The 21,318-nt window shown below is 40.1% G+C and overlaps 1 protein-coding gene and 1 long non-coding RNA gene across 2 annotated transcripts in view; both read right to left on the minus strand.

Moving 5' to 3' along the window:
- Window positions 1–21,318, minus strand: part of KALRN (kalirin RhoGEF kinase) — a 963,226-nt gene that overhangs the window by 898,917 nt on the left and 42,991 nt on the right. The gene's annotated exons all lie outside the window — the stretch shown is intronic.
- LOC140506504 (uncharacterized) overlaps window positions 1–21,318 on the minus strand; it is a 50,920-nt gene that overhangs the window by 16,194 nt on the left and 13,408 nt on the right. Inside the window, exon 1 of the long non-coding RNA XR_011967957.1 lies at window positions 1–21,318. This exon is cut by the window's right edge and continues 13,408 nt beyond it. This is a non-coding gene — a long non-coding RNA (uncharacterized lncRNA).

Genomic DNA, 21,318 nt, shown 5'->3' on the forward strand with positions numbered 1-21,318 from the left:
TAAGCAACTTGCCCAAGATGTGTCACCCTGGAGTCAGGAAGATCTGAGTTTAAATCCAGCTTCAGACTCTTAGCTAGCTGTGTGACCCTGAGTAAGTAACTTAACCTCTGTCTGTCTCAGTTTCCTCAACTATAAAATGAGAAACATAAGAGCATCTACCTCCCAGGGCTAACATATCGTAGGTAATTTTAAAAATACTTATTTCCTTCCTCCTTTCCTACCTTCTTTCCTTTTCTTCTGTTCTTCCTTCCTTTTTCTCTTCCTTCTTCCCTCCCTCATTTCCTTCTTTTTCTTTTTTGCTACCTTTTCTTCCTTTCATTTTCTTCTTTTTACATTATTTTCTTCTTTCTTTCCTCCCTCCCTCCTTCTTTCCTTCCTTCCTCCAAGGCTAGTTCTTTATGCACTAAAACCACCCTACTTCCGTGCCCTTAGACTATAGTAATCCAAGAGTAGCATTCAGACAAATCACAGGAAACAACAGTTCTATGACAGTCTGCACTGATATAAGTCTACCTGGAGTGCTGTATTTAATTCAGTCAACAATCAATTCAGGACAATTTAAGAACAACAGTAACATAGTCAATTACATCCAAAGGACAGCAATCAGCATAATGGGATAATCCAGAAACCAAGTCATATGAAAAAGGGTGGAGGGAGCTAATTCAATCTGAAAAAGACAAATCATATGACTTTTTTGGTCAAATATTTGAAGTCCTATTATTCAGGAAGAATAGTAGATTTGTTTGTTATTGGGGCAGCTAGGTGACACAGTGCATAGTGTACTGGCACTGAAGTCAGGAGGACCTGAGTTCAAATTTGGCCTCAGACATATTAGTTATATGACCTTGAGCAAGTCACTTAATGCTGATTGCCTTAAAATTTTTTTTAAAAAGATTTGTTCTAGAGGACAAAACTTAGACCAAATGAGTGGTAGAAGTTCCAGGGAGGCAAATTTTGCTTCCACATAAAGAAAAGGAGTGTTCTTATAGCTAAAATTGTCCCGTGATGGAATGAGCTGCCTTACGAAGTAACGAATGCTGTTACAGAAAGTACTCAAATCAAAGATGTCACAGAAAAGGCTCCTTCATTAGGAAAGAATTTAAACTAAATAATCTTTAAGGCCTTTTCCGACCCTAACAATCTAGGATTCCATATTCATTTTGCAGATTTTGCTTTTACAAAACTTACTGACTAATCAGAATTTGATCCTGTAATTAATATACTGTGCCACAAGATGAAAGTAGGCTCCTGGTATTCATAATTCATATTGCCAGGCTTATGCCTGGTATAGGTATAGGTAACTAAGAGAGATTTCCAGACTTCCCATTTTTACCCTTTTTAAATAAAATGTTATTTTTTCATTAAAACATTTGGCCTTGAACTAAGCCCATGGTTCAAATTTTATAATACCTAAGTACAACTAAGGACCTTTCTTATCTATTCTTAACAATTATATCTTTAATTCTCTCCCTTATATACCTTCAAAGAGGGAAATTTTAGATCTCTTTCTCACTTCCTGGCTTTATTCAGTCAATAAACATTTATTAAACTACAATATGTAGGCCACTTGTTTTGGTATTAAAATTCCTGGCCTTGAAAAAAGCCTCCTCCTATGTCCATCAACTGAGGAATGACTGAACAAACTGTAGTATATGAATGTACTGGAATACTATTGTCCCATAAGAAATGGTGAGCAGGTGGACTTCAGTAAAACCTGGAAATGTTTACATGAACTGATGCTGAGTGAAATGAGCAGAACCAGGAGAACACTGTACACAGTAATAGCAACACTGTACCATGACTAACTTTGTTAGACTTAGCTCTTCTTAACAATGCAATGATCTAAGATAATTCCAAAAGACTCATGATGGAAAATGCTATCCACATCCAGAGAAAGAACTATGGAGTCTGAATGCAGATTGAAGCATACCACTTTCTCTTTCTTTTATATTTTTTTTGTTTTTCCTTTCCCATGGTTTTTCCCTTTTGTTTGGATTCTTCTTTCATAACATGACAAATGTGGACATGTTTAATATGATCGTACATGTATAGCCTATATCAGATTGTACACCATCTTGGGAGGGAAGAATGGAGGGGGATTTAAACTCAAAATCTTATCAAAGCAAATGTTGAAAACCAAAAATAAATATTCTTAAAAAGAAAAGAAAATGCCTGCTTCTAATTCTACGCATTCCCTTGGAATTAAAGCCCTCTTCATTTCCTCATCCCAAGTATTCAAGTTGTGAGTGTCACAAAGGACAGTAGAGAGACAAATGATGGGTGTCATTAGGCTAAGGCATAGTAGCATCTATGACTTATACCTAAGTGTTGTAAAAGACATTGTCCAGGAAAGCTATGTTTGAATAAAGAGGTAGTCCAGCCACATACAAGAATATAGATTAGCAGACGTAGATACTCAAGTGCTGGCTATCCTGGTACTCATCAAATGTTGAAAGTCCTAGAGGAAAGCCTCCGATGGATTGGGTAGATCCTCTGGGTAGGGTATATTGGATATCTCATCTTTGATACTTACTACCTATGTGAATTCGGGAGAGTCATTTAGTCTCCCTAGTCCTCAGTTTCCTCATTTGTAAACTGGCTGGGCTATAGCCTCTGAGACCCCTTCCAGTTCAAAATCTATGATCCTCAAGCATATACAAGAGTGATACAAGATGAGAAGGGATGAATGGGTTTCAATCTGAATCAGTGGAAGGCATACACATATCACTGGGATCATGGATCCTTTGAAATATTTTTCACAGTTGGGGGCTACATGTGCTACCACAGTTTCTTCCTCATTCAAGATACTGAAAAATAATTCTCACATATAACCTACCCTCCTTTCCCTCCCACCCTCCACAAGGGCAGCCTGTTCTCTTCAGGACTCTTCTTCTAGCTTTCTTCCTCTTTTCCACACACAGAAATGAAGGAGCAGGAGCCCCCAGTCTATGGATTCCAGTGTGAAGTTTAAATATTGTGAAACATCTCCTAGCCCTTAACATCCCCCAACTTTTACAACTACCTTGAAGACAAACAGCAAAAGAATCTCTCAGAACAGGTTTCTAAAGTAATTTCTATGCTTACAAATAGGGATAGAGAGGGTACCTTTGAGTTCAATAGTATATGGAACTCCCAGGTGAAAAGCTCTCTCTACCAAGGCAGGTTGCCTTAGAATTGCCTATAGCAGACATGTCAGACATGTGACCCCCATTCCCCAGTATAACCAGAAAGAGATTAAAATGTAACTGGAAAATATGTAATAAAATAAATTAAAATACAATAAAACATAGAGAAGAATACATTTTAAAACTAAGTCAATATGTGACCCACAGGGATCCCTGTATGCAGAATTAGTGGGCCCTTCTTTCTATTTGAGTTTGATATACTGATCTAGCACTGTTATGCAGTCATTTTTCAGCCTGACTCTTTATGACCCCATTTAGGTTCTCTTGACAAAATGGTTTGCCCTTTCCTCCTCCAGCTCATTTTACAGATGAGGAAACTGAGGCATACGGCCTGCACAGGATTACACAGATAGTAAGTATCTGAGGCCAGATTTGAACTCAGGAAGATATCTTCCTGATTCCAAGCCCACTGCTCTATCCACTTCACCATCCAGCTGCACTATTGATCTAGAGTACTGAGAAGTTAAATGACCTATCCAAAATCACATGGTCAATATATGTCTGAGTCAGGACTTGAATCCAGGTCTTCCTGGTTTCCAGACTAGCTCTATCAATTATACTGTCTTTACTTTTAGACAATTTTTTTTTAAAAAAAAGGGGTTTTTTTTAAGCTTTTAACAAGGTTTTAAAACAAAGACTTAAAGTGGTTTCATCATTCCATGGCATGAAGACATGGACAATGGCCAATGCTTTGTGGAGACTCAACAGAGGCATCTGTGCTTTTGGCATATAGAGGCCTGAACACATAGTGGAAATGGGAATGTACACCCTTCATCTGTGAGCATAACATGTGCAGGCGTGCAGTTCTGTAGCTGAGAGTGAGAGTATAAATAGGTATGTAGGCCTATATAGGAGAGCACAAATGACTCAGGGGTGTAGAGAACCAGAATGGGAGCGAGCTTGTACACTCCAGGGAGCAGAGGCTGCCTTAGTTCTGAGGAGTCCTAGGAAAAAAGCACAGGATGATAGGTTTGAGTTGGAAGGAATCTTAGAGGTCCGTAGCCTAAGCCCCTCACTTTACAGTTAATCACAGTTAGTATTGACATGGTCTTTTTAAGACCTAGAAAGTGCTTTCCATTTAACCCTCACAATCACCTTTTGAGGTAGGTGCTACTATTAACCCTATTTTACAGAGAAGCAAACTGAAAGTCCTGAGGCAGGATTCAGGTCTTCCTGACTCCAGAGCCAACACTCTATCCCCTGAGCCATCTACCTGTCCACAGTTGAGCGACTAAGGCCCATAGAGTGTGCTTGCCCAAGGTCACACAAGGAACAAGTAAAAAAGTTAGGATTCAAACCCAAGTCCTCCGTCTCAAAACCTAGCCCTCTTTGCCTCCACGCCACCCCCCTGGCCCATACTGAGCAGCATTCACCAACTGGCCAGTTCCAAGACATAAGTACAGCTCCTACCTGCTAGAGTTTTATGACCTCAACAAGGATACTCCTCACACCCAGCTGGCCCTGGGCCCCTTGGATCATGAGTGGAGACAGATCCATTCACCTCTGCCCTCGAAGGCAGGGCCAATCATGCGGCATAAAGCCTTACCCAGTAGTTCCTCACCCTAGCCAGCCTCCCACTTCTTTCTCCAAGATTATCCTCCTTACCCAAAGGAGTCCACTACAAATCAGTTGGCCTAGGGCCTGAGGTGGGGTGGGGTAAAGAAAGAGTCAGGATTCCAGGACACCAAACCAGAGTTTCCCAAATGAAGCACCATATCCAGGCTGGGTAGGCTCCCCCACAGAAGTCAAGGTGTGTGCACTTGGGCAGGGGGTGCTCTCTGAGGAACAGTAGCTGGCAGCAGCTCAGAAAGGTTCATTAACACCCTTCAAGTCAAAGAGGCATGTTGAAACTTACTCCCTCAAGAAGGAGAGAGGCAGGATGACATCAGCTTTGGACACAGTCACGGAAACCCCATCATGAAGCAATTTGCTTCCCTGGCCACTCTAATTTAACAATTAGTTTAACAACACTGGTCAGACACTTGTTACTGGCAGCAGGGGAGTCTCGCCAATCAGTGGCAGCTTCAGTTAAGGAGCCCCTTACATGACCTCTGAACACCTTTGGCTGGGAAGAAAACTTTAGCAACTCAAACAAAGTATATCAACCTCATCCATTTCCTGGGCTTTAGCAAGTTCTCCTTGACTGGATTATAGATTTGGAGATGAAGGAGAAGTGACTTTAGAGAAATCTAGTTCAATCCCCTCATTATACAGATAACGAAACTGAGGGCCAGACCAGGAGAGAGTCCAGTGTAGCTTTAAGAACACTGAATTTAGAAGGATGAGACCTGAATCTTTGCTCTTCCATTTATGACCTGTGTAACCTGGGGTAAGTCATCTCCCCTCTCAGTTCTACCATTTAGAAGATGATGGTACTGGATTAGGTAACCTATAAGATCCCTTCTGGATCTAGATCCCATACCAATGTCTATTACTTGCCCAAAGTCACACAGTAAATGACAAGTCCCCTGACTACAGATGCAGCCCACTTTCCAACACTTTTTGTTACTGTTGTTTCAGTAATGTCCTACTCTCTGTCAGCCCATTTGGGGTTTTCTTGGCAAAGATTCTGGAGTAGTTTGCCATTTCCTTCTCCAGCTCATTTTATAGATGAAGGAACTAAGGCAAACAAGGTTAAGTCACACAACTAGGAAGTGTCTGAAGCTGAATTTGAACTCAGGAAGATGAGTCTTTCTGATTACAACTCTATCCACTGTATGACGCAGCTGTGTTCAAAGAAAGTTCCACCTCTTCTCCTGTTATTCATTCCGATGTTTTCCTTAATCCTGCCATCCCTTACCCCAGAACAATAATGCACATTTCTCCATTACACTTTAAAGTTTGCAAAATGCTTTGTATTCACTTAAGCCTCAAGAAAACCTTGGCTCACTAGCACTTGGAGGATAATGAACTCCATTCTGTGAAGAGGGAAACAGATTCAGCAGAGTTCCAATAACAAGGCTCATGAAAGTAGCAATTGTCAGTGGATCTGGCCACCATACTGGGCTCCATCCCTCCCCTCCTCACTTCCACCCCGATATATTTTTCAGAAACCCGGACAGAAGGTTCGACTAGACAACCTCTTGCTACTTGGCTGAGATGCTTGGATTCAAAGTCTAATGCCTATATTTCCTAATGTAGCTCCAACTTATCTCTTATTTTGTCTTCATGAAAGAAGAGATCCAAATCATCATCTTCATCTTTCTCACTTCCCATTCACTATCATTTTGAGGTTGAGGTTGGAGCATGCTATTAGAACAAGAAACATGTACAATGTCACACAGCATAGTACCTGGAACATAGTAGGTGTTAAATAAATGTTTATTGACCAATATTGGCAAGAGAATAGAGCAAAGAGAGTACTAAAGCCAGCTCCTAAACCTAGCACTTGCCACTAACCATACGTGTGAACTCAATCCAGTTAGCTCATTTCTCTGGACCTTAGTGTCTTAGTTTGTAAAATTAGAAGACAAATGATCTTTTAATCTTACAGTTTCTTACATTTCTTTATAGTTCCTTACAATTCTCAGAGTGTGTGATTTAATGATTCCATAAGTTTTAGAATCAGTGGCAATGCCAAGGGCGTTGAGAAATCCTCAGAGCAGGATAGGGGTCATGCCATACAAACCACACTCTTGAGGCTCAATCTCCCTAGCCAGCTTCTGGAACTAAGCTTGCACTGATCCATGACAAATGCCCTTCTCAGCTTTCCAGCTGGGTAGCTAATCATGAGAATACCCAAGCCTGCCCACTCAGCCAACTATTTCATTCGGGTCTGGAAGCCTTCTCTCAGGCTAAGCTCCCTAATGCCATGTTTTAGAAGGGAAACTGATGATAAAACAGAGGCATTAGGAAGGGGAAAAATAGAGATGGAGTTTTAAAAAATCAATGGTCCAACACAAGGAAAGTGACTAAACTATTCATCCCCTTGGACTGAGAGATTAGATGGCCAAGTATATAGCCCCGGGATATAAAAAGAGAAAGAATGGTCCCACTTATACTAAAATATTCATAGCAGAAATTTTTGTGGTAGCCAAGAACTGGAAAAAAAGTGGGTGCCCATCAGTTGTGAAGTGGCTGAGTAACCTGTGGTGTAAGCATGTAATGGAATATAATTACACCACAGGAAGCAACGAAGAATTCAAAAAACGTGGGAAGACTTATATGAACTGATTCATAACAAAAAAAACAATAACACAATCACTATAATAATGTATATAAAACTGCTAAAACAGCTGAATATTATGTAATTATAATGACAAATTTAAATCCTGGAGAAGAAACAAGGAAATCCATAATCCTTCTTTCACTGAAGAAGTGGGGTACTGTGGATATGAAATGCTGCATGCATCAGATTAGGTTGCTTGGCAAATTAGTTTTGGTTAACCATTTTCCTTTGTTACAAGATAAGGTTTGAGTGGGGGAATGGCGAGGGGGCAGGGAAGGTATGTTCAGAAATGACAAAAGGCACCAGCAACACTTTTTTAATGTCAGTAACCCACTGGAAGTCTGGAGGCTATTTTTAAAATGAGCTCAAAATAAATGTGTGCTGAAGATCAGAAATGCCAAGCCATTTCAAAAAGAAATTCTGGGTAACTATCTAGAAAAATCAGAGACTCAAGTAGGAAAAAATTAAAAAAAATCTTTCCAAAAACTGAAAAAATGTTACAAGTAAGGAAAACAAAAAAGACCATGAAATCTTGTGGGTCCCAACAAAATCTGAAGAGTACCTTACAAAGGACACAAAACCAGGAGTAAGAGACTTAATACACATATGAAGGGGAGAAACATGGTTACAATATCAGAGGAACAAAGTAATGATCCATCATTAATAAATGTTCATTGAGTTCCAGGCCCTGATCATACAAAGACAGGAACAAAATTAACCACTCCTTTTTGTTTAGTCGTTTCAGTTGTGTCTATCCATTCATGACTACATTTGGGGTTTTCTTGGCAAAGATCCTGGAGCTGGTGTGCCATTTTCTTCTCCAGCTCATTTTACAGATGAGAAAACTGAGGCAAACAGGGTTAAGTGACTTGCTCAGGGTCACAATGCCAATAAGATTCGGAGGCCAGATTTCAACTCAAGAAGAGTCTGTCATTCTGATTCTAAGCCCAGGGCTCTATCCACTGCACCACCTAGCAGACCCTCTCAAGGAGCTTACATTATCATAGTAAAGAGGGTACCTTTTTGGGAGATAAGCAGATAGCAAAGAATTAACTTCTCTTTTCAGAGAAAAAGAGGCAAGAACACTGGATTTGAAGATTCAAGTACTGGCTTCACCATTTAATAACTGTGTGCCTTTGGTTGTCACTTAATCTCCCTCAGACTGTTTCCTCATCTGTACAATGGGAATAGTGACGCAGCATGACCCAGTCCTCATGGTTACGACAGAAAGCAATTCTGTCGACTGTAAAGCTCTTGCATAAACATGAGCCATTATTAATGAGGGTCAAGAAGCAGCATAACATGGTCCAAAGAGAGCTTGCCACAAAGCCAGGAAGACTTGGATCCAAATTCTACTTCTGGCCTACACTGGCCGAGTGACCCTGGGCAACTCATTCATCTTTCAGTGCTTTGGGCAAAGCTCCTAGACTATAAATTGCAGAGAAGGTGCTAATCTATTTTGGTAGAAAGGATTTCCTTACCAAGGAATTCCCTATGCCAGAAAAATCACAGGTCTGTCTAGTCTCTACCCTGAACCCTATTAATTAGAACAATTTCCAGCCCCACATTGTCCCCTGGAATAGACCAGTTAGAGAGGTCCAAGATCAAATTATGGTCAAGGCTGAGGATATTCTGGACCTAACTGACAAATTCCCTGGGAGCAGATGGCTCCCACCTGGAGTCCTGAAGGAGCTCAAGTGTGAAATTGTGGGACTCCCATCACTGGCCAAATTGTGTAACCTCCTATATTACAAAGGGGCCCAAATGGGCCAGAGGACTGGCAGACTGCCAGGGCAGAGTCCATTCATGAGATGGGATCTAGAGGAGATCCTGGGAACTGCAGACAAGGAGGCTCATTTCCATATCCAGGGAGTCAGTAGAATGTATAATAAGAGGCAAGACTCATGAAAGTGGAAGCCAGCATAACCCACTGTTACGGCTGGGGGAAGACAGTTTGGATCACACCTGACTGACCTATTTGAACTTATCTGAAGGGGAGCAACTAAGTGTGTAAATTAAGGGACACTGAGGCATCTGACTGAAATCATCATGAGCAAAAGTAGGAGCAAAAAAAGAATGAGGGAGATTTTTTTTAGGGAAAGTGAATGAGAAAATGAGACAGTCTGGATGGGGCTAAGTTATGGAGGTCTCTAAAAATCATGATAAAATAAAATTAAGAATAAAATAAAAACTATGATAATACAATAGTTATTATACATTAATATACCTTAATATGTTAACATACAGCCCATTCAGATTTGCTCTTCATATTTGTTCTCATTTCATCCTCACAGCAACCCAGTGAGATAAGTGCAATTATCATCCCGTTTCATACATGAGGAAACTGAGACTGGAAGAAGTTAAGTAACTTGTCCAAAGTGTGAGGAAGGATTTGAATCCAAGTTTTTCTGATTCCAAGCCCAATATGCTATCCTACTTAGCTGCCTTTATGATGAGTTTGCATTTACAGAGTGTAAAAAATGAAATTTCAAGCTAGAAAGTACTTCAGTGGTCATCTAGTTCAACCCATTCATTTTACAGAAGACCCTGAAGCCGAGAAAAAGGAACTGACTTATGGAGTCAGGATTTGAGCTCTCCTTCTCCAAATCTAAATCCTGGGCTCTCACCACTACTCTACACTGCCTTTCTTCTTGATTCTATAGCTCATCATAGTCTCTTGAGCAGGGAATTCATCAAGCAGTATCATTCCTTCCTTCAAACATCCCTCCATTTCCTTATTCTTCTTTCCCACTCCCTACCCAAAGCCAATTCTTTGACACTTTAAATAAGGATGTCCTCCATGCCTGATTCTCATTGCTTCCTTGTTCATTCTTTTTGCTAATACTATCCAAAACATCTATTTCCTCAGGTCATGGCCCTTTCTGAGAATGTTCAAGGGCTCCCTATTCCTTCTTTCAAAAAGCACTCAATAGGATTTTACATCGATTGACTGACTGATTCCATAATGAAGACTATCTTTTTAAATTCAGTCTTGCTGCAGTGAGCGGACTTTTTTTTCAAGGACAGAGTGCTGGTTATTAGAAAGCCAAAACGGTGTAGGGATAAACTGACATTTGTCATTTCAAAGTCAATTCAAGTCATTTCAAAGCTTGGTTTCATCCCTACTTTTATTGTTTATTCAATTAGTTGTGTCTGACTCTTCATAACCTTATTTTGGGTTTGTTTTTTTTTTGACAAGAATACCGGAATGATTTGCCATTTCCTTCTCTCATCATTTTACAGATGAGGAAACTGAGGCAAAGAGGGTGAAGTGACTTTTCCTAGGGTCAGACAACTAGGAAGTAAATATCTGAGACTAGATTTGAACTCAGGTCTTCCTGACTCCAAAACCAGCTCTGTATCCACTGCATCACCCAGCTGCCCTCCCTGTCTCTCCCTCGCCTTCCTTCTCCTCTCCAAACGAAGGTAAATTTTGATGGCCAAAAGATGCCCAGTTGACTTGGGTTTTACTGGCTACTTTTCCTTCCCTTCCCTTCCCTTTCCCTTAAACCTACTACACCTGTGAAACTCTGATACCATGCAGCCCCCTGCCTAAAGGTTCTCTTGTGGACCCTCCTGGCTTAAGAGTAATTATCAGTAGTAAAAGTTTCTGTTTCCCTCCCAGTCTGATGTCTTTCTTTTCTTTGCCTCACTGAAGGGGCCATGACCTGGCTACTTCTTAAACAGGCCTATCAATGAATGAGCGTTACCTCACCCTAAGTGAGTGGCTGCAGAGACCTTGGTCTAAAGGGATCAAGATCTCCCAGTGCATCCTAGGTCATCTCCAGTCATCCTAATGAATATCTGGTCACTGGATTCAGATGGCTCTGGAGGAGAAGTGAGGCTGGTGACCTGCACAGCCCTCCCTCACTCAAAACAAAGTCAAGTGCAAGTCTTATCATCATTTCTCTGATGGCATGGTCTTCTTCGGCAATGAAAGACGAACACAACAATCCCTACTACTTTTTACCTATTTAACCTTGGGTAAGTCCCTTAACCTCACTGAGCTTCAGTTTCCTCCTTCATAAACTGGGAGAGTAATACCTGCCATTCCTGTCTCACAGGGCTCTTTTGAAGATCAATTGAGTTAATGGATGTGAAAGTACTTTGTAGTACAACATAAAACACTATGGAATGTAAGCCGTGATCATCAGTGTTTTCGTTTCTCTGGATGGAAGACTGTAAACAGTAGGGATATCCTGGGATCAGTGTTATTTAACATTTTTATAAATAATATGAAGGAATTTCATACAGTGAAATTTCCAAGTTTGCAGACAACACTAAACTCTTCCAGAAAGTGAGGGGGTAAAAAGCTGATAACCATAATAGTTCACAAGTTTATTGCACTTTTCAAAGCTGATAAGGATAAACTGCTATATGATGTAATGGGGCTATGTGAGTAGGTAAAAAAAAAAAAAGTATCAGTTGAATTTCAGCATGTTAGGGTCATGTAATGTAGGCTCCAAAGAATTTCAAGAACTCCTGGCCTGTATTCCAGATTCTATCTCAAAGCTTCCTTACCTGGTCCAAGTAGAGATGAAATTTCCTGATCTTCTCTCCATCACCTCCCCATCATACCCCAAGAATCTCCATGTGTGTTCAGTCATTTTCAGTCGTGTCTGACTCTATTTGGGGTTTTCTTGGCAGAGATAATAGAGTGGTTTGCCATGTTTTCTCCAGTTCATTTTACAGATGAGGAAACTGAGGCAAACAGGGCTAAGTCACTTTCCCAGGGTCACACAGCTAGGAAGTGTCTGAAGCCAGATTTGAACTCAGGAAGATGAGTCTTCATGATTCAAGACACAGCATTCCCTCCACTGCCCCACTTAACAAGCCTCAAGAATCATAGGGCCACAGATTTAGAGCTAGAAGAGACCCTGGCCACCAAGTTCAATGCTCCTCATTTTAAAAATGATGGAATTGAGGCACAGAGGGGTTCAGAAACTTCCTCAAGATCACTCAGCTATAGCATAACTGATGGGAGCCCCAGCACAGGGGAACCTGATTAAAATGAATTTGGCAAAAATTTAACAATATAAATAAAAATACAATAGAAAATAGATAATGTTAACATGTAGTTTTCTGAGTTAATATGCATCACAGGGATCCTTTTGTATAGTTTAGTTGATACCACTGATCTATAGTATAGTTATCTTGCCAGCTTTGTGTCACTGAAAAATTTGTTACATAAATTTCTCTACCTTCGTCCAATATACTAATTAAAATATTGGATTGAATGGAGCAAATCCAATTCAGCATTCCAACTAGCATATATCAAATACCTACTATGTGCAAGGCAGTCTTACTAACAGAGCCCCCAAAGACCTCCCTCCAGTTTAACACAAAGACAATAAATAAAACCTTTGAGTAAGATTATTTAACCAATAGAAAATCTACTATAATCCAGTACAGTTATCCAACCCCTCAGGATGTCATGAAAGACATTATAAAATGCTTTGCTGAATTCAAGCTACATTACAATTAGGGCATTCTTCTAAGCTAATAAACTAATAATTATCACAAAGAGAAATATGTTTATTTCCATAAATTGTTCTTAGTGAATCAATGTTGGTTCCTAGTGATCACTTCATCCTTTCTTAAATTCTATAAACCACTTGTTTAATTTTAGTACTTTACATTTATACTTGTTTAATTTAATTTTTCATTTCAACCCACCCTAGAGACCAATGTTTAAGTCTATGGTTTCAAGAATTTACCCTTTTCTCCTTTTTGAACAGCCACAGTTTTCATTTATCTATATTAATTTATCTTAAAATTCTCTAGCTCTTTTAATCTTTTAACAATTTTCATTATTTTCTAAAGATTATCAACAATGGTTGTACATTCACACCTATCAATCTATCAACAAACATTCATTAGGGGTCGGTCTACTGTGTTCCAGACACTGTACTGGACACTAGGGACATTAAAAAAAGAACAAAATAATCCCTATCAGTCAGAAACTTGGATAGAATGTAATTGTTCTGGGCCTAGAGACTCGAACTCATTGAAAGCAGCTGTATGTTCTCCTAAAAATATCTTTCATATATATACACACATATATGCATGCATATATGTATGTATGTGTGTATGAATATGTATGTTTACATATTCAAGTGTGTGTATCACTTTACAGTTTTCAAAGTGCTTTCAAATATCATCTGATCCCCACAACAGCCCTGTAAGGTAGGCAGTTCAAGTGCCATTTTATAGATAAAACAACAAACAAACAAACAAACAAGGGTCAAAGACATGAAATAACTATCAAGGTTATACTGGTAATTAGTAACAGAGTCAGGACTAGAACCTAGGTCTTCTTAAGGCTTAAACCAATGCCCTTTCCACTATATGTGCCCTGTGTTGTAAGCTAGGCCTGACTCAAACCACTCCAGTTATATAGATTCAAGAATTAAGACAAAATAAGACACTCAGAGTCTATCTACCAGTTAATAGTATGGGGTTTTCTTAACCATATTTAACCATGGAAAGGATATTCAGCAAGGATCCAGAATCAGTTCAAGTAGATGCTGGCCCCTTTTGCCTACTTTCAGAAACACATCCAGTCAGCAGAGTATGATTCACAGAGTGTGGTGACTCAGGGGGCAGTGGAACATCTGCTTAGTCTAAGAGGGTACCAATTCTTCAAGGGCTGGCTTTTTTTATGCCTTAGGCAGTCAGGAAATCAGGCCAATGGCTGAAGTCTCTGCCCCTGAGGATTCAAATGTTGGCAGCAGCCCCCTTGCCTCTTGGGGAAAACACTAACTTAGTTTGCATAGCAGAAACTCTAGTAAATATTGCTCCTACCCTTTGAAGACTGAATGTTATTCTCATTGTGGAAAAGCCAGATTCACTGGATGAGTAAAGTAATCTCAAGAGAGTTGTGCCATCTCTCATCAGTTACCATTGCACTGTCTTCTCCAATCACCTTTGTTATACTTGATACTTACATTATTTTTTTAAAAATGAACATCTTTTTTTTAATTCACTCTGCCTGGTTCCCTCAGCCTCTCAGGATTCAGTTTAAAATATTTTACTTGCACTATATTCATCTATACTTGTTAGCACACTGCGTTGTAAGCTCAAAAAGTCTGGTTTTTTTCCTTGAATATATGTCCTATTTCCCCATTGTAAGTTTAAGGTTCTCTAGGGCATGAACCAGGTTTTCTAGATCTTTTATATTCCCCCTATAGTTCCCAGAACAGGACTTTGCAAACATTGGGCATCGAATCAATGGTGGTGACTGACTGTGTGAATGGAACCGCAGAGGCATGCTTCTCATTAGCAAGGAGACTGCTTTTCAAGCCTGTGCTATTACAATTGAGCCACTGAAGGAGAGAGATGAGAGGCTAACAACCAAGCCACTGATAGAGTCAACCCTTCCTAAGGGGTCCTTTCTCAGTTTGTAGGAAACAGATCTGACAAAAAAACTGCAGACTGTGAGTCTCTTGTCTGAAGACCATCCGAACTGTGGGAAAGCTCATCTCCAGAAGGAGAGTTGCTATGTGATGACTTTTTCAGCCACAGAAACTCTTAGGAGGTTTTGACCCACATTAATGGAGAGCACCCACATGGAGCAAATCGTATCTCTTTCAAAATATAAAAGTATTATGAGAAGAAAAGGACATACTAGGTTAACATTTATGAAATAACAGCTAGTATTGAGACACACTAGCAATTAACTATGTTATTGTTCATTACTAAATGTTCAAATAAAGACAACTAAATATTGTAGGCAGAGTGGGGCAGGGAAAAAAGGCATCGGCTTTGGAGTCAAACCAGCCTCTTCCACTTAATATCTGTGTGACCTTGGGCAAGTCACTTGATCTCTCCAGGCCTCAGTTTCTTCACTTGTAAAAGGAGTCTCAGACAAAGAAGACCCCGTTGCTTCTTCTACCCGGGTTTCATTTATTTGGGTACTTTTGCACCAGCCATGCCCTAAGAGCATCTTGGGAAGAGCACTCACTGCTGCTAAAGGATCAGAAAGCATCCCAAGTGAGCTGGCACCAAGTCCCCCTCCCCCCCATAGTGTTGTGTGCTTACTAGGAGCATGGCTGCCTCCGGCTACATTCTTGACTTCACAGACCTTCATCTATATTCACACACACACACACACACACACACACACACACACACACACACACCCTTTCCAGTTCCCCATTTTGTGCTGTCCTCCTCCATTAGCATGTAAGCTCACTGAGGATAGGAATTGTCTTTCTTTCCACTCATAGTTATACTCCCAGCACTTGCAAAAGTCCCTGATACATAATAGGTGCTTAATAAATACATGTTGACTTGGCTCAGATCCTTATTTCTTATGGCACAAAAGTATTCTGTTGCATTCACATACCACAACTTAAAAAGAATATATGGACCATATATGGTCCATATATGTGGACCATAGGGGATATGTGACTTGCCCAAAACCTCAGAACTAGTTAGAGGCATAACCAGGACTAGAATTCAGATTTCCTAATACAGGATCTACAAACTATGCCCTATGTCTAGCTCAAGGATCTGGGGGTTTATCAATGATGTGAAAATCTCCTCTGTCAATGGGTAACTTTGTCTTAGAGAGTTGCATGAGGCTTAGAGAAGACAAAATGACTTGCTCCTGGATACATAAATAGTAAGAATCATGGTGAATCCAGATCTCTTTGTCACCCTGTGTTCTTATAGATTTCAACCTGGAATGGATGATGCAATATGGATGCTGAGCCAACAGTGAGACAGAGTTGCCAGACAGGTAGGAGAAACAGGTGAGAGCCATGTCACAAAAACCCATAGAGAAGAAAGCATCCAAGGTTCAATGGTGTCAAATGGGACAGATAAATCTAGAAGGAGGAGGACTGTTAATTTGGCCATTAAGAGATCATCAGTAATTTTGGAAAAAATAATTTCAGCTGAGCAGTATGGTTCAGAAATCAAATTGCAAAGAGCTAAGGGGAGAGGGAGAAGAAAAGAAGCAGAAATCATGGGTATAGATAGCTTTTTCCTTTTTCTTTTTTTCAATTTTTTTATTTATTCACTTTAGCATTCTTTTCTTTTTAGATTCTGAGATCTAAATTCTCTCCATCCTCTATCCACTGAGAGGGCAAGCAATAGGATATCAATTATACATATAAAATGATGTAAAATATATTTCCATATTAGCCATATTTCAAAAAAAAGAAGAAAAACAAAGTGAAAAAATTATTCTTCAATTTGTATCCAGAGTTCACCAGTTCTCTCTCCAGAGGTGGATAACGTTGTTTTCATCATGAATTCTTTGGAAATGTCTTGAATCGCTTATTGATCAAAGTAGCTGAATCTTTCACAGTTAATAATCATTACAACATTGCCGTTACTGTACACAATGATTTCCCGGTTATTCTCACTTCACTTTGCATCAGTTCATATGGATCTTACTATGTTTTTCTGAAACCACCCCCCCACATCATTTTTTATAGATCAATAGTACTCCATCACAATCTTATGCTATATCTTGTTCAGCTATTCCCCAATTAAAGAGCATCACCTCAATTTACAATGCTTTCCCACCACAAAAAGAGCTGCTATAAATAATTTTGTATATTTAGGTCCTTTTTCTTTTTCTTTGATCTCTTTGAGATACAGACCTAGTAGAGTTATTGCTGGGTCAAAGAGTATGCATAGTTTTATAGCCCTTTGAGCCTAGTTCCAAATTGTTCTCCAGAAAGGTTGGACCAGTTCACTACTTCACCACCAATACCTATTTTTCCCTCATCCTCTCTAGCTGCAGACAGCTTTTTCATGGAGTTTTGCTGAGAAGAATGAAGAAATGGAAACTCAGATATGAATATGTGGAGAGGGGTAGAAATCAGACCCAGAACTTCTGACACCAAGTTCAATGTACTTTCCACTTAATCTTGTTGCTTTCCTTATTCCAAAGACCAAACTGTGTGGTATGTTCCAGGGAGAGAAAGGAGACAAGTTTGTGTAACAGAGGGCTCACAGCAGATTTTTCAAGTAAACCAATATTCATTTTTAACATGGTGCTGGCTGAGTCCTGGCCCCTTCTCTCTCATCCTGAAAGATGGGCTTCTCTTGGTGCCAAAATGTTGGGAAATATTCAGTGTTTGAGGACTCTCAGTTTCTGTGATAAATATGACAGTACCTCACATAAGATGACTTTTCTTTTGATGCCTCCTCTATGCTAAAACTGTCCCCATCCTTCTGCTTAAAGAATCAACTCCCTAAACTAAAAATCAATAAATTAACAACAACAAAAAAAGAATCAACTCCCTGTGGAAGCCTTCCCAAGCTAATTCCCCCAAGCTCTAGTTATTACAAGGCATTCCAAGGACCCCCTTCCCTCTCCTCTGCTATAGCTGTTTACGATTGCTCTGAGTTTGTACTTGTCTCTGATGTGTGTTTCTGATATCTCTGTCTCTTGCGCATTATCTCTGTGCGTTCCCCTCCTCTCCCCCATGCTCCTTCCCCCTGCCTGTTTTGATGAGAAGCCCTCAGAGTATAAGTATCAGGCCCCCATAAATCATTTTGCATTGCAGCACAAACACTCAGACAAGGGAGTCTGGAGAGCATCTGATGAGTCAGTGTTTGCTCTGTGGCATGGGGGAAAGAATGTCAGCTTTGAGGCTGGGAAGACCTAGGTTCACATCTTCCTTCTGAAATTTACTAAACTATGTGACCATAGGCCAGCCATTTAACCTCTGAGTCTTGGTTTCTTCATATATAAAACAGGATTAATAATGCCTATACCAACTGTCTCCATGGGATGTTGTGAAGATAAATGAAAAAATGTATAGAAAGTGTTTTATAAGATATAAGGGGCCATATAAATGGCAGCAATGATGATGATGATGAGAGGCTAGTGGGAGAGGAATCATAACCCTCGAATATCATTGAATACTTATAAAGGTTAAAAAGGTGCCTATCTCAAACAGCTCCTTCAGGATAAGAGGTTTAGAGCTGAGAGGACACTTATAGGTCATCTAATCCAACCATCTCATTCTCCAGATGAGGATACAGACTCAAAGAAAAGGTAACTGACTTCTCCGAGGTCACACAGCTGGAAAGTGGCAAAACTGAGATTTGAACTCAGGTCCTCTAGTAGTACCAAATTCAGGAACCTCCTCCCCCTTACCACGCTGTCTCCTTACCAGTGACATCTCTTACAGAGACCTGAAATATGGTCCTATGGTTTTGTTTAGGGTCCAGAGACAAGATCAGGTTTATGGTCAATCAGAATCATGTGAAGGAAACTATCTCAAATTGGCTTTTCCCATAAGCCTGACAACCCAGGTGATCTTAGATGATCCTCACGTAGCATTTTGGTTTTGGTGGTGATGGTATTGGGTGGTTTGTTTTCTTTTTTGACAGATTTTTACTAATACATTTTTTACATTGATTTTTTTACATAGATTCTCTCCTCTATCCTTCTTTCCCACTCCCAGAGTCATTCCTTACAACAAATAATTTTTGAAAAATAAGGGGGGAAAAAGTTAGCAAAACTGATCAATACATTAAAAAAATCTGATGTACACAATGTTCCATACCCACAGCCTCCAGCCTCTGAGCAAAGGAGCAGGGTTGGTGTATCCCCTCACATCTTCTTTGGGGCCAACTTTGTGGGCTCTACTTTGGCAATACTGGTCTTCGTTGTTTTGTGGCGGTTGTCTTCCATTTATATTATCATAGTCATTGTGAATGTTATCTTCCTAGCCCTGCTTACTTTACATCTTTTCAGGTCATTTAGGTCTTTCCACACTGCTCTATATTCATTATGCTCATTGTTTCTTACAGCACAGTAAGTTACTTTCGTCTACCAGAATTTATTTAGCCACTCCCCAAGGGATAGGCTGACACTGCATTTCTAGTTTTTTACTACCCCTCCCCTCCTCCAAAGTGATGCTATCAATTTTTAGGTGTGTATACGAAGCCTTCCTTTTTGGCAATGACCTCCTTAGTGTATATGCCTAGCAGTGGAATCTCTTAGTCAAAGGGTATAGACATTTTAGCTACTTTACATCATTCCAAACAGCTTTCCAGAAATTCACAACTCCACAGTGTGCCTGCTTCTCTACCATCCCTTTACCCTTCTTATCCTTTGTCATTTCTGCCAATTTGCTCAGAGCTGTTTTAACTTTACACAGTTCTTTGTCTACAACTCTAATAAATTTTATTTTATACTGTATTATATACATATGTATATATGATAACATTCGTAGGGACTTTTTAGATTTTAAAGGATTGTATAAATGTCTGTTCTTATTAGGCAGCTAGGTGGTATAGTGGATAAAGTACTGTCTTCCTGGAGTCAAGAAGACCTGAGTTCAAATTTAACTTCAGATACTTATTAGCTATGGGACTCCAGGCAAGTCACTTGTATCTGCATCAGTTTCCTCATTTGCTAAAAAAAAAAGGAGGGGGATAATAATAGCACCTACCTCACAGGGTTGTTGTGGGGATTAAAAACAAATCATATTTGTAAAGCACCTTAAAAACAAACCTTAAATATATAAATGCAAGCTAGAAATATTATTGTAATTATTCATCTTTCATCTACTCCAAAGAGAGGTCCATGAGGTCAGGAACTGTGTCTTAACGTCTGACCCTTGTTCTGCCAACTTCCAATGCCCGTTATTGTGCTCTGCAGACCGTAGGTACTTAATACGCTTGTTGAATTGGGGGTCCACAAACCCCAACTCACATTTCCTTTCTGCCACCTCTTCCATTTGAATCCTAGGTAGAAAGACAGGAGACTCAAGTGCTCTTCTGAGTTCTTACTGGCCATTCTTTTCCCATAGCTTGTTGGGCCTGTTTCCCCATCTGTACTATGGTGATGATATTAAGGGCCTTGAAATCCTCTCTCCTCCACAAAATCATCCCTGACTAATGGGGAGGGAGGTAGAGATTTCTCTTAAGTGCCTCTTTGTGCTTGGACTATGCTGGGCTCTGTATACATTAAGTGATGCAGGCCTGGACTATGCCCTGAGGGACCTCCAGTCAGTCTGTTCAATGTTTTTATTCTGTCATTCATTTGCTTCTACAAGCTCTCTGCTCCCATGCCCTCCCCTGAATTAGAGAAAGTTCGTCCCAACCCCCAGCTGAAGAAATACTGAAGATTAAATTAGGCAAGTGGCCAAAAGCCGTAGCCCTGGTGGCTGAAGGGACTAGGATAATCTTTTTTTTTTTCAAGTGAAAGATCATAGAATTTTTTGAGCTGGAAAAGGACTTTAGAGATCAGCTCATCTAATTTATTTTATTATGAGAAAAATGGGGTCCAGATCATGAGCACAGAGGGAAAAATAATGCCACTAGGTTACTGCTGTCAAGAATATAGCAGCTCCAGACAATGATCTCAACATCCTCTCCCCCACATTTGAGCTGCCTTCAGCAGGCACATTTAAGCAAAGAGAAAGCAAAGATTTCCAGTGCTAGTGACTGAAAACCAGCCCTCCTAAACCTAGGTTTGTGGAGACTGGGGAAACCTCATCAAAGCAGAGCAGTATGATTTTGGGTGGGTAGGGAGAGACCTTTTTTGTTGAATAGTGTGATTCATTTATACTAAAAGTGTTCACTCAGTTGGGTGGTAGTAGAGGTGATGGATGGATGTTCATGCTGCTGCTACTGAACTCCCCAAGATTCCAGACATACACTGCAGCACTAGGGGGCATTTGTGATGAGAGGATGCTGCACGCTCAGCAAAGATCGCATCCCTGATTTACAACCTCTGAGATCACTCTTGCTTCCACCCTCCATTAGGGCATGTGTGAAGATGCTTAGAAGCCTAGTAGTTAGCTGGTAAGGTTTAGTGATGTCTGGAACTATGGAAACACTGCCACACTGGGACAAGGAGGAGGCATAGCCAGATACCACCACCATCACCACTACCACCACCACCATCTCCTGCCTCCACTCCCCCCCCCCAAAAAAATAATATGATCTCAAGAAATTGCCTGAAATAAATTGTCATCTTGGTAATGA

The sequence above is a fragment of the Notamacropus eugenii genome, chromosome 5, assembly GCF_028372415.1.
Source record: "Notamacropus eugenii isolate mMacEug1 chromosome 5, mMacEug1.pri_v2, whole genome shotgun sequence".
Lineage (NCBI taxonomy): Eukaryota > Metazoa > Chordata > Mammalia > Diprotodontia > Macropodidae > Notamacropus > Notamacropus eugenii.